This window comes from Stenella coeruleoalba (genome assembly GCF_951394435.1).
Source record: "Stenella coeruleoalba genome assembly, chromosome: 9".
Classification (NCBI taxonomy): Eukaryota; Metazoa; Chordata; class Mammalia; order Artiodactyla; family Delphinidae; genus Stenella; species Stenella coeruleoalba.
This window is the reverse complement of record NC_137155.1, coordinates 47361812-47374408: the sequence shown is the minus strand read 5'-3', so window position 1 is coordinate 47374408 and position 12597 is coordinate 47361812. Positions and strand designations below refer to the sequence as shown.

General features: G+C 36.2%; 1 protein-coding gene across 8 annotated transcripts in view; it reads left to right on the top strand.

Moving 5' to 3' along the window:
• Positions 1-12597, top strand: part of PPP1R9A (protein phosphatase 1 regulatory subunit 9A) — a 320981-nt gene that overhangs the window by 4523 nt on the left and 303861 nt on the right. The gene's annotated exons all lie outside the window — the stretch shown is intronic.

Here is a 12597-nt window from a genome sequence, read left to right as displayed (position 1 = left end):
AACTAGTTTTACTTGAAATTACCAATGAATAATAAAATTATCTGAATCGAAACACTGTAGGATATGAGGTATAATGTACAAAGGGAGAGTTATGATAACCTTGAAATAATATTCTTTATTTACTTGCTTAAAAAATCCGAGTTATCCCTTACTTAAGTGTAAGTGGATTGTGAGGAATGTTGGAACTTTTTTTTTGTATTGCTACTTGGTAGTGAATGTTGGATTCGTGGAAATACGTTAGCGGACTTAAATACTTTAATTGGAAAGCTATGACTCTAAATAGCTTTGAGTTCAGAATTTGTTATATGGCTTTAAAATGAAATTGTGTGAAAAGATGTTAAATTGATTTGCCATTCATGGATTTATTTTTACCTCTTAAAATCTGGATAAATGCCAATTGAATTCAGGCGCTCTATTCTAATGACTTCACTTAGTTAACATTTGGAATAGAAGAATAGCACAAAGTACATCCGCAGCGGGTGGTGAAACATTATTAGCTGATAATGGCAGTGGGACAGGAGGTGTTTGGTTGAGTATCAGAATCTCCTGGAGTGCTTTTTCAAAGTGTACTTGTCCATCGGCTCAGCCCCAAGATGCTGGCATGCCCTCCTAGGGGAATCTGGGGGGTTGTCGTGGCAGAATATGTAGTTTGAAACCACTTTCTAGGGGCTTTTAGCTTACACAGTGTGTATATATGATAGATTTGGAATTAGATCTGGTATCTTCTTAAATTTTCTCCTCAAAATCTAAAGTCACTGTCTATTGTTATTTCCATCTTATGAAACTTTCATATAAGGCTTTAAGATACATAATTTACCTAGCAAAGATAAATATGACCTTTCTGTAAGTATGAAATAAACTAATAATCTATGAAATTATTTACTGGTGTTAGCAGGCAAACTTTTCTTTCATAGTGTAAAGCAAAAGTTCTGGGTCAGAATGGGCCATGTCAAGTTAAACTATGTTTGAAATAACTACTGGAGTTGTGAATCTAGTTTCTAAGTAAGCTAAGTTTCTTCCGCTGCCCTTTCCCACCTTCCTTTGTCATTCTCTCCCCTACCCCCCAATGGTAGGTACTCTCTTTAGAGTTGCCTTTCCCTCAGGCCTATCCAGCCAGCTTCTAAATTTCATCTTTTACATCCGCTTTGCAGGTGCTCCCCTTGGAACATCATCTTTTTACTCCTGAGGAAGAAAGCAATAAGATTAAATTGTTATGCATTGAGCAAGGCAGGAATAACTGAAATGAACTCTTCAGGGAGTTTGTTAAAACCAGTGGCTGAGTCCCTAATGGGGGATAGCAGTTTATGAAAATTTGGCAACCAAATGGGGCACCAGCCTTGTATTTGGGTCCTATGCTGCACAATATGTAACTGCATAGTAATAGGTTTAATGGATTTTAAAGGATTTATCATTGAAATTTGGATGCTCTTTTGTGAACAAACCAGGTTTTGGGTGTGATACTTTGAAATTGAAGTGATTTTTTTTTCTGCCATTTATAACAATAAGCATTTTGCCTCTGAATTTTCACGTAATAGACTGTGTATTTCACGTAACAAGGAATGAACTAGATTACGTACATTTAAGTTCAACACATTTCATTAAGAATATGGATCAAGCATCAGATTTGTGAAAGCTAATGTGCTGCGTTTTAGTGGGCAGTTAACAGTACTAGTTGGAGTGGATTAAGTTTGCAAACAGAAGATTCATTCTTAGCCCTTTGTGATGAATAAGACAATTACTCTTTCTTGTTCCCATTGTTTAACATGTAAGTGGAAATTTTGAGTGCTACTTTTCTACTGGTCATGATGGTAGTGTTCAGATTATTCTCCAGTTAAGATTTTTGCCTCAGAGAGTGGTAATAATTAAATTCAGTAAGTGTTTATTGAAGGCTTATCATGTGTCTATTCTCATGCTGTTAGCTGCAGAGGACACAAAAATCTATAAGGTTCCCTCTTTCCTCTGTGAGCTTGTAGATTCAGTTCTTAAACACATGGTATTTAAAACCCATGAAACACAGTGTGAAAACCTGTGCTGAAGTGTCTAATGTCCTATGAGTACTTTAACTGTTCTTGGCTATACTAAATGCATGGAGTGAACAGGATTTGGTAGATCATTTGGAAGGGAATACACTCAGCCATTCCCTATGTGTGTTTCCTTATTCTTTTTATAAATATATATTTATGGAATGGAAGTTATGATTTCCAACTTAAATCTTTTCCTTTGAAACTTAAACACATTCCCTATTTTAGAAGTAATAGGGAGCATATTCCTTACAGAAATGATTTTTAGAACTTTTACATTCTTTTCCCGATAGTCTCATCTTATTCTTCACTAGAGTAAACATTCTCAACACTTTTGGTCTTTTGTCTTAGATCTTGTGTGTGTGAAACAATGTCCTCAGTTTCTATTTCAGTTCTTCTATGGATGTTTTAAATAGATATTTCCCTAAGATGTCTTAAATCTGAACCTAGAAAAATATCAAAATAATAGCTGATCTTTCCTGTGTAGTATATCCCTTATGTATAATTTTTGGTGACTTTTAGAAATGGTCAGATTGTTTCTTAATGGATAGGTTAATGTGTTTCATAGTGTCATGGAAAGTTAGAATGGAATTAATAATAGAAAATGTAAAATCCAACTTCGAGATATGGAATGAGGGAGTGTTAGGAAGATGCTAATTTGAGATGTGGAATTATACCTTCATTCTCAGGAATTTCTCAGAACCAAGGAATTGAATTAAATTTGTCTTAGATAAATCAAAGATAGAAAGGGTGACATTTAAAATTATTTTTTCTATTAATTCAGAACATTTATTGAGCCCTTACTATGTGTCAGGAACAATGCAAATGTAATAAATACATAAAATGACTGGAGCTGATCAAGTCAGGAACCGGTGGTCGGTGGGAGGTGTACAGCCCATTAAGGTCACTTCTTAGGTCATTCTGCTCAACTCTGTTCTTGGATGATCTTTCTAAGATCATCACTGCAATCTTGTTAAGGAAGTCATGACTCTTTTTCTGTTTTTGGTAGCCTTATGACCTTTGGATTGGTGTTCTTGAAACATAGCATATCTGAAAAAGGTTATTTTCCTAATTCCCAGCAAAATGAAATTGCTGGGTTAATGTTGGGATACATAGTGCTATACTCTTCTGTGTGTTTTCTCAAGTTGCCTCGAGCTTTACAGAGCTGGTGTTCAAAGGAGAGTCATCAAGGGCAGCAATGCTTCTCTGAGACTTACATGATAGTTGTTGAAAATGGGTTTCTTAGCATTCTCTCCCTCTTTTGGGGCTCTGAGTTATTGTCAGGGGGTACACGAGGCCTTTTATTCAGGATGGTGTTCTGAGCGTAGTTCTGAAATCCAAATTTCTGTCTTTGTGCAGCGTTCTCTTTCTAACAGTCCTGCTCAGTGCTTCTAAACTTGAATTTGCATATCAATCACCTGGGGACCTTTTAAAATGCATATTTCTTATTCAGTAGTTGTTTTGTAGGAAATTACCTTGATGCAGTGGTTAGCCTCCAGGTTCACTCCCAGCTATCCTGGAGGTATGGAATAGATAGGCTCAGCAACCAAATTTAAATGCTTGAATCACACGATTTATCAAATTAGTTTAAAGCACACAGCCAGAAGCAAGAGGAAAGCAGTGAGGGGTAAATTAACACACTTAAGGTGCAAAAGAGATTGGAAGGAAGGACCACACTACCTGAGTCCTGGGTACACAAAATTCATGTGTCCTGTCCCTCTCTCTTTTGTATCAGCCTTTGCCATTGATGGTGTGGTTATGAGGACTAGAGTTGATATTTGAGCAAGAACTCCACAGACTCATGATGCCCTTGGCATCGTACTTCCTGGGATACATACTTGCTGTATGGAAGAGAGTGGGGACAAGTACACTTAGATACAGCTGTAGCTTTGCCAGTTTGCCTGCTGATGAGCCATGGGCGTTGTTTGCATTTCTTGGTTAGAGCACCTGTGGGTCCCAGAATAGGATCATACTGGGTGGCCGATATGGAGATGGCATACCTGTCAGAGCAGAGATGGTATGGTAATGACTTGGTCTTTCCACCCCTTTCTATCTACAAGTAAATCTCTTGTTTGTTCCACAATATTTCCTACTTTGGAATGTCTTACAGGTTACTAACTTACCTATTTTTAACAATATCTTGTAACTTTTGTCTTGGCCTTACAAGCTCTCATTATCTATACTTAACTGAGTCTCTGAGTATTAGCTCACTTACCATCAGTGATTATCACTTCTTAGAGTTTCATCCATTCCATTTGTTTTCTTGACCTTTATAACAGAATTTAATATTCTCAAGGAATATAGCAAACTCTCAAACAGTAGGTCCGGGGTGAGATTTTGCATTTCTAACAAGCTCTCAAGTTGGTGCTGATGCTGCTGGTCACTATTTGCAGTATGATTTTGAAGTATAATCTTCTGGCTTCTGAAAGGGGCTTGTAACGAAATGTTGGGGAAGCTCACTTAACAGATTTGCTTTACAGATGGGTCTGCTGTAGCTGGTTGTATGGGATCATATTCTTTGAAGATGAAACAGGTGTAAATTTGTGAAGTGCATGAAGCACTCTGTTTCTGGATACCAAAGTGGATTATGAGCCCTAAATTCATAAGGAGTTTGGGTCATTAAAAAGTCATATCTTGGACTCTTTGTGTGGTCTAAGTGGTTTTTTTTTTTTTTTTTTAAATTATTTATTTATTTATTTATTTTTGGCTGCATTGGGTCTTCGTTGCTGCGCGGGCTTTTCTCCAGTTGTGGCAAGCAGGGACTACTCTTCGTTGCGGTGCGTGGGCCTCTCATTGCAGTGGCTTCTCTTGTTGTGGAGCACGGGCTCTAGGTGCGTGGGCTTCAGTAATTGTGGCTTGTGAGCTCTAGAGCGCAGGCTCAGTAGTGGTGGCGCATGGGCTTAGTTGATCCGCGGCACGTGGGATCTTCCCGGACCAGGGATTGAACCTGTGTCCCCTGTATTAGCAGGCAGATTCTTATCCACTGCGCCACCAGGGAAGCGCAGTGGTCCAAGTTTTTAATTATAAAAGGACAGGAGTAGGAAGTTCTTGATAGACTCAGAAATTCCATTTCTCTCATCCTTTTGGAAGCCTAAATTTAAAAACTTCTAGAGAGAGTATAAGCATCATCATCTTATATAGCTTGCTTTTATTTGGATAACATTTAAATTGAACTTCCTTTTAAAATTTGATGGTTTATAACCAGGTAAATAAGTCAAATATTTTAATGTACTGTGTAAAATCAAATAATGAATAGTTATTGAATGAATACCGCGTGGGTCTACCTCTTTTTTTTTTTCACTGAACATTGGTCATTTAGTATTTAAAAGAGATTCTTTTCTACAGCAGACTATTATAGATGTTTGCCGGCATTTATTTGTAGTAGAAAGATTTAAAGTTTCTTGCTTTTTGTGTCATCAACAATATTTTTTATTCCCCTCTAAATTTCCTCACAAAGGATGCTAGTGTTGGGGTAATGGACTTTAAAGACAAGAGGCTGAATTTGGGGGAAAATAACTTTCTATTATGTGATCCATACATTGTTTACTTTATTAATCCAGTCACATGCCAGTCAGCAGTAATTTGATTTAAATCTCGTCTGCATTAGATTTTTTTCTAACATCTTCTTCACCACTCAAAAAGAAAAAGGCTTCAGAATTTCTATAGAAAAATACAGTTAGATACAGGATAAATTCTGTATAAACAAAACAAATATTGTTATGTTAAACTCTGAATATCATTTATTGATTTTTGTGCTGTTATCTAATTTATTTACTATTTTTTCTTAATTTCCTATGCTCTTTTTGGATCTATTTCATTTTTGTTCTTTTGCTTCATTATATTCTACAGTTTTCATTTTGAATAGGAGAATACTTTTCAAGTAATGCTTCATATTTTTTCTTTCTGGTCACTTAAGAAAATTTCCCTGGTTCTAATCTCTTCCTCTTGGTTTGTGACATAGAAACTAAAGATGAGAAATGCTTAAGGGTAATCTAGTGTAATTGCCCCAATCACTTCAGTTAGCCCTTCAATAGCACATTGCTGACAGATGATCATTCAGCTTCTGCTTGAATAATTCCACTTATGGGGAGTTTATTATTTTTCAAGGCAAAAGGAAAGTTAGAAGGAGGGACATGTTGTGTATGTGTGCGTGTGCGTGCGCGCTCTTATATTTACTTATTTTCATGTTTTTAATTTGCAATTTTCTATTAAGATAAAATCCAAATAACATAAAATTCACCATCTTCAAGTGTACAATTCAGCAGTTTTCAGTATATTCACTATGTTGTGCAACCAGCACTATTATCTAATTCTAGAATATTTCCATCACCCTAGAAAGAAACCCTGTGCCTGTTAGCAGTCACTCCTAATTCCCCTTCTTCCCACGTCTTCTGGCAAACACTAATCTAGTTTCTGTCTCTGTGGATTTGCCTTTTCTGGACAGTTCATATAAATGGGATCCGGGGCATGCTTTTTAAAGGGAGTGTAGGAGACGCAATGAGTATGGCGTGAGATATGTTAAAATTTAAGATACCATGAGGGCAGCAGACCTTAGGAAGGTCTAGAGAGCAAGGATAAAGGAATTTTGGGATGGTGACATGGTCTTAAGATGAAGTGGCAATGTGGGGACAACAAATGCTGCCTGCCTGTTAATGCAGTTCATGGAGAGAAAGAAGACAGGAAGCTGAAGTAACAGCAGGATCCAGAAAGGGATGAGCATATTTGTTAACTGAAGAAGACTAGTGTACGGGGCAAAGAGGATGGTTAGAATCACTCCCTACCTTGGGACACTGCACTTTTCTTCACATAATCTGAAATTGCTGTTGATGAAGCTAAGTGATTGCTTCAGCATAGTGTATCTTTAAAGGCACAAAAGCGCTAATGCCAATTTTCATCTTTACATTGGTCTTTTCTAGCATGCGGAGACCCTTGCCCTTTTGTAATGACCTGATGCTTATTTCCATCCTACTGCTCTTATGTTCTTGCTTTCATTATTCTTTTATGTTGATTGGAATTGTTCATGGACAGACTTCACTCTTTATTTTAAAAATTCTCCTCCTCCTTCAGTACTTCAATATAGATTTTATATGCCATACTTGCTATTATCTATAATATAACCGTGTATGAGATAAGTCATTTTGGGCAGGCACTTATTTAATTTATTGCACATTGTCAACTAAAGTATATTATATACATCACTGTTAAATATTAATTGATAATGAAAGTAACACCAAAAGTTTCTTGATATTCTGTAAACTTGGACAAACCTGCGTCTTGAGGCTTTGGTTTTCTTATTCGTAATTGAGGCTCTCTTACTTGTAGTTTATCACTAAGACCTCTTCTAAGCTTTAACCTCTTGTTATCTTCATTATCTCTTAAACATATTTGTACAGTACCATTATCATAAATATTTGTGCCGTTATTTCAAAGGGAAAAATTTGAACATCTTTTGTTGAAATTTCAAAATGAAGAAGTTATATTAAATTGCTCTTGGGAATGTTATATATGCTGTAGATTATAGTAGAAACTTTAAGATGATTAAAAGGTTAAATCCAATGGAGTACATTTTGATAAAGTGCCTTTTAGAGCAACTCGACTTTTGAAAGTGTGGCTTGAACTATATATTGAAATACCTTGCTGAGGAACCTACGAATAAAGAAAGAAATGTTTTGTAATATAGTTGCTGACATATTAATTGCTTCACTCACTGTTGTTCTGGAAATAGCTTCACAGCACTGTTCAACATGATTGAGACATTGATAACCTTTTGCACGATTCCCAGTTTTTTAGCCAAACTTGCTCTCTCTTTCTCAGGCCCCTATCCTTACAAAAAGGACAATGAAATAGGCAGAGTATATAAAGATATTTGGAAATTTTATATTTTAGGAGGACCAAAGTCTTGTTGCTTATTTAATATATTTCAGAGGGACTAAAAAAAGAGTTTGTACAGTCAAAACTATTCCATATATATTTATGTGTGAAGAAAAGTGGTTTTAAATGCATCGGCTCACAGACATGTTATCCTCTTTCTCTCTTTTTTTAAGTCAGATAATGAATGAGTTTTGTTCTGGGGAAAGCTAATCTTCCACATTATTTTCTGTGCCAGATGAAATACAGTGGGCTAGGTTGGGACACATAGTAGCTGACAAGGGTCAGAAAGATAAACAGAATGGTGACCTGGGAGAGTCCAGGTGAGAGGCTTCGAGAGTAGGTATTTGGTGTTTCTCCCTTGATGCTTTTAGACTGGTATGATCCTGAGAAACTGTATGGCTTTGTGCCTTGAGTCTGTCACGGTCCAGTGAGGGGGACCTTTCCCTTTCTTCCACTTCAGATCTGTTCTCCAAAAGTTGCTTTTTACTTCTCTTCTGTCAGAACATATGTCAGGATAGAGCTTCGTGGAGGGTACATTCATACTGCAAAATTTGTCTAATCTTGATAGAAGGATTTTAAATAGTACTCAAAGTGAAAGGTGCCTATTCAGGCTTTTGAAGGGTTTTCCTTCACTGTAAGCGACCTCAATAGAGGAGGGAGAAAAACAGGTTTATTGGTTGTTTTTTAAGGTCTACTTGTGAGTCAGTGCTGTATTGATGGGTTCTTTTTACTAAGCACTTGTTTCAGATAAAATGGATGTGCAAAGTTGTTTTGTAAGAAAGAAACAGACATAAATTCACACTTTTCATTATGAATCAACTATTGTATTTTTTTTAAAGAACCCATTCCTAGAGATACAAACTTATTTATGTATAAAATAAGTAAAGAAGGAAGTTACATTGTACAGCACAGAGAAATATAGCCATTATTTTGTAATAACTTTAAATGGAGCAGAATCTATAAAAATATTGAATCACTATGTTTTACATGTGAAACTAATGTAATACTGTAAATGAACTATAGTTCAATAAAAAAAATTAAAAGAAAAGAAACCATTCCTCAGAGGAAAGGCAAAACTTACTATAGGGTGTTTGACTATCATCTTGTGCACCAATATGTAAAACGTAATTATTATTATTATTTTTTGGCCGGGCTGCACGGCTTGCAGGATCTTAGCTCCCCAACCAGGGATCAAACCCATGCCCCCTGCAGTGGAAGCTTGGAATTCTAACCACTGGACCGCCAGGAAATTCCCAGTGCATCGGTTTTAACATATGAATGCCCAAAGCGTACATTTCCTCTTAGAAATTTTAAGACTGATCACTGAACATTAAAACAAACACACAGGGCTTTCCTGGTGGCGCAGTGGTTGAGAGTCTGCCTGCCAATGCAGGGGACACGGGTTCGTGCCCCGGTCCGGGAAGATCCCACAAGCCGCAGAGCGGCTGGGCCCGTGAGCCATGGTCGCTGAGGAGCCTGTGCTCCGCAACGGGAGAGGCCACGGCAGTGAGAGGTCCGCGTACCGCAAAACAAACAAACAAACACACAAATCTTATGAAACATAAAAGCTGAGCCAGAAATGAAAATCTGTGATACAATAGGGAAAGCAGAATACAAGAATGTTAATATATAGTTCAGGTCTTCATTGACTTTTTTTTTTTTTTTTTTTGCGGTACGCGGGCCTTTCACTGTTGTGGCCTCTCCCGCTGCGGAGCACAGGCTCCAGACGCGCAGGCTCAGCGGCCATGGCTCATGGGCCCAGCCGCTCCGCGGCATGTGGGATCTTCCCGGACCGGGGCACAAACCCGTGTCCCCTGCATTGGCAGGCGGACTCTCAACCACTGCGCCACCAGGGAAGCCCTTCATTGACTTTTGCTACATGTGCATAACACATTATGTTTTGTTTCAATGTTAAATTAACGTCGAAAAGGAATTAACCCTATATTTCTTGGTCAGCATCTAGAATTATCTATGATTATTTATTTAGGATAGATTACTAAAATATTTTAAAGCCTTTGATACACACAGCCTGAATTATTATTCAAAAAGATTTTATCAGTTTATAATTAGCATTGCACTGGAATGGTTTTCTCACAATCCCTGTACTAGCACTTGGTATTATATATATGCTTTATAGTTTTCAGCTTATTAGATTTCTCATAATTTCTATGTATTATGTTGATTTATTGGTGAGGTTGAATGTTTTCTTGTGTTTACAGGCAATTTTTGGATATGAATTTTGGGTGGTGTTTACTGCCTTTTTTTGTCAATGATTGTTAGTAAGGAGTATATCAAAGTGTTATTTGTCTTGGTAGAAAGTTAAAAGAACTCACATATTCAATAATAGGGGAATGGTTAAATTCATTATGATATATATATATGTATACATATAGTGTAATAAGATAAAGCTGTTATAAATCAAGTTTTCTAAAATTTTTAAATATGAGAAATATTTTGCAATATACTATAGAATAAAAAGACTGGTTAAATATTTAATATGCATTTTTATCACAATTTTAGTTTTAAAACTAAAAGACTGAGCAAAGACTGAAAGTGCATATAGCAAAATGTTAACTCTGGTAATTTCTGGATGCAGAGAATAAAGGTGATGTTTATAAAATTATTTTAATTTTTCTAGATTTACTAAATTTTCTACAATGATGATATATTACTTTAATTATAAAGAAAAAGAAACAGGGGACACATTTGGAACAATCAGCAATACCAACTCTATTTTTTTGTTCGTTTATTTTATTTATTTTTAATTTTTTGGCCGTGCCACGTGGCATGCAGGATCTTAGTTCCTCTGACCAGGGATGAAACCCACATCCCCTGCGGTGGAAGCGCAGAGTCTTAACCACTGGACCGCCAGGGAAGTCCCTAACAACTCTAAAATTGACAAAAACTTAAAAAAATACTGCCTGTGATTCTAGTAATTAATTTTTAATGTAATTTTCTTTGGAGGTCACAGAGAAAAATTTTGGGGTATAAATTTATGGAATACTGAAGAAGGTGTTGGTTTAAGAAAATGAGTGAACTTTTGACAGTTGAATTCCTTAAGCGCATACTTTCTAATCCTTGGTAAAATTGATCCCATATTTGTGGCTAAGCTTGTAAGTATTATGTGGGGCAGGACTTTCTAATGAATTTTAAATTATGATGATAATACTTGCATAGGTGTTAGATATTTTCTTTGAGTTGCTGTTGTCTGTATGATATCCTAACGTGTTACTTAAAATGTGCTTTTAAAAACTGGGCATATATTCTGGATCTGAAGTGAAAAATATATTAATGCATAGTCTTACTCAAAATAATACAAATTTGTTGAAAGAAAGCCTAAGAATTCTCCCTTGTGAGATCACATCTTTCTTTTGGGTCTATTAAATTATTGAGCCTTAACAGGCTTTGTCTTTCAGAAGCTGAGAGTAGAGATGTCAAGTTTAGTATCTTGCCTGTATGTAATCCTATGAAAACACTTGCATGCACTCAGTTAAAAATGGGATTTTGTGTCCTAGGTCTCCACAGCATCCTTTTGAATATGTTTTCTAAAACACCAGCCAATATGTAGTTTCCTGTTGTTATTCTTAACAAAAGTTTTAGCTGAAAAGATTGATTTGATATATGATTAGAGTATATGGTAGTATATAATATTTTTAGTTAGCATCAAAGGGTCAGTTACCCTCATGCACTGGATAGTGTTGCACCTATGAAAAGTTTTGGTAGTATATAAATGATAAGAAAAATATTTTTGGGGGTGGCAGAGTTTTCTGAAATCAGAATGTTAAAGTGTTGCTTTTGGCCTAATTAGATCAGCTGATAAATCTTACAGTTTCAAGCAATTCCAGCATTTTATAAGTTCTGGTGAAGTCCTTTAAACTGCCTTACTATATAATGTGGTGCTGCATTATCATTTTTCATTAAGTATACTTAAACCTTACTGTGATATGGCTAATAAATTCTATTTGTACTTTATTGAATACTGAATTTATAATAGTACTACTTAGATATGTACTACATACATAATTGTAAGTATTATTTAAAGGAAAGAGGGCAACATTATTAGGTACTCAACCAAGTTTGAGATGAGACTTGTGTTTTTCCATTGGGGACTGTGATGCTTGTGGAATTTTTATGTTGCTGGTTCCTTCTCTGAATAATGAGTTCTGTGAGTAATATATTTAAGGAACTAGAGAGCTCTCAGTAGATTGCTCCACTTGTAGAAGTAGCAATTAGAAGTTTTAGTTTGAAGTTACTTGGGTTTGGCACTTATTGTTTTGTGAAATTCTTACCCTTAATCTAGAAATGAATCATTGACTAAGTAGTAGATCCCTCTCACTGGAGGATGGTGGAAATAAGCTGTAAATATTGATACAAAATACTTTTTTAGTTGTCTTTTTTCCATGTCATGTATTTAATGTTTAAGTAATATATTAGGCAGTGTTCTCCAGAGAAACAGAACCAATACGATGTGTGTATGTGTGTATTTGTGTATGTGTGTGTATAGATAGATATCGAGGGAGAGAGGGAGAGAGAGAAAAAGAGAAAGATAGAAATAGAGATGTTTAAGGATTTGGCTCACATGATTATGGAGGCTGGCAAGTCCAAGATCTGCAGGGTGGGCTGGTGGGCTGGAGACCCAGGGAAGAACTGATGTTGCAGTTTAAGTCTAAAAGCTGTCAAAGTGGAGACCTAGGGAAGGACCCAG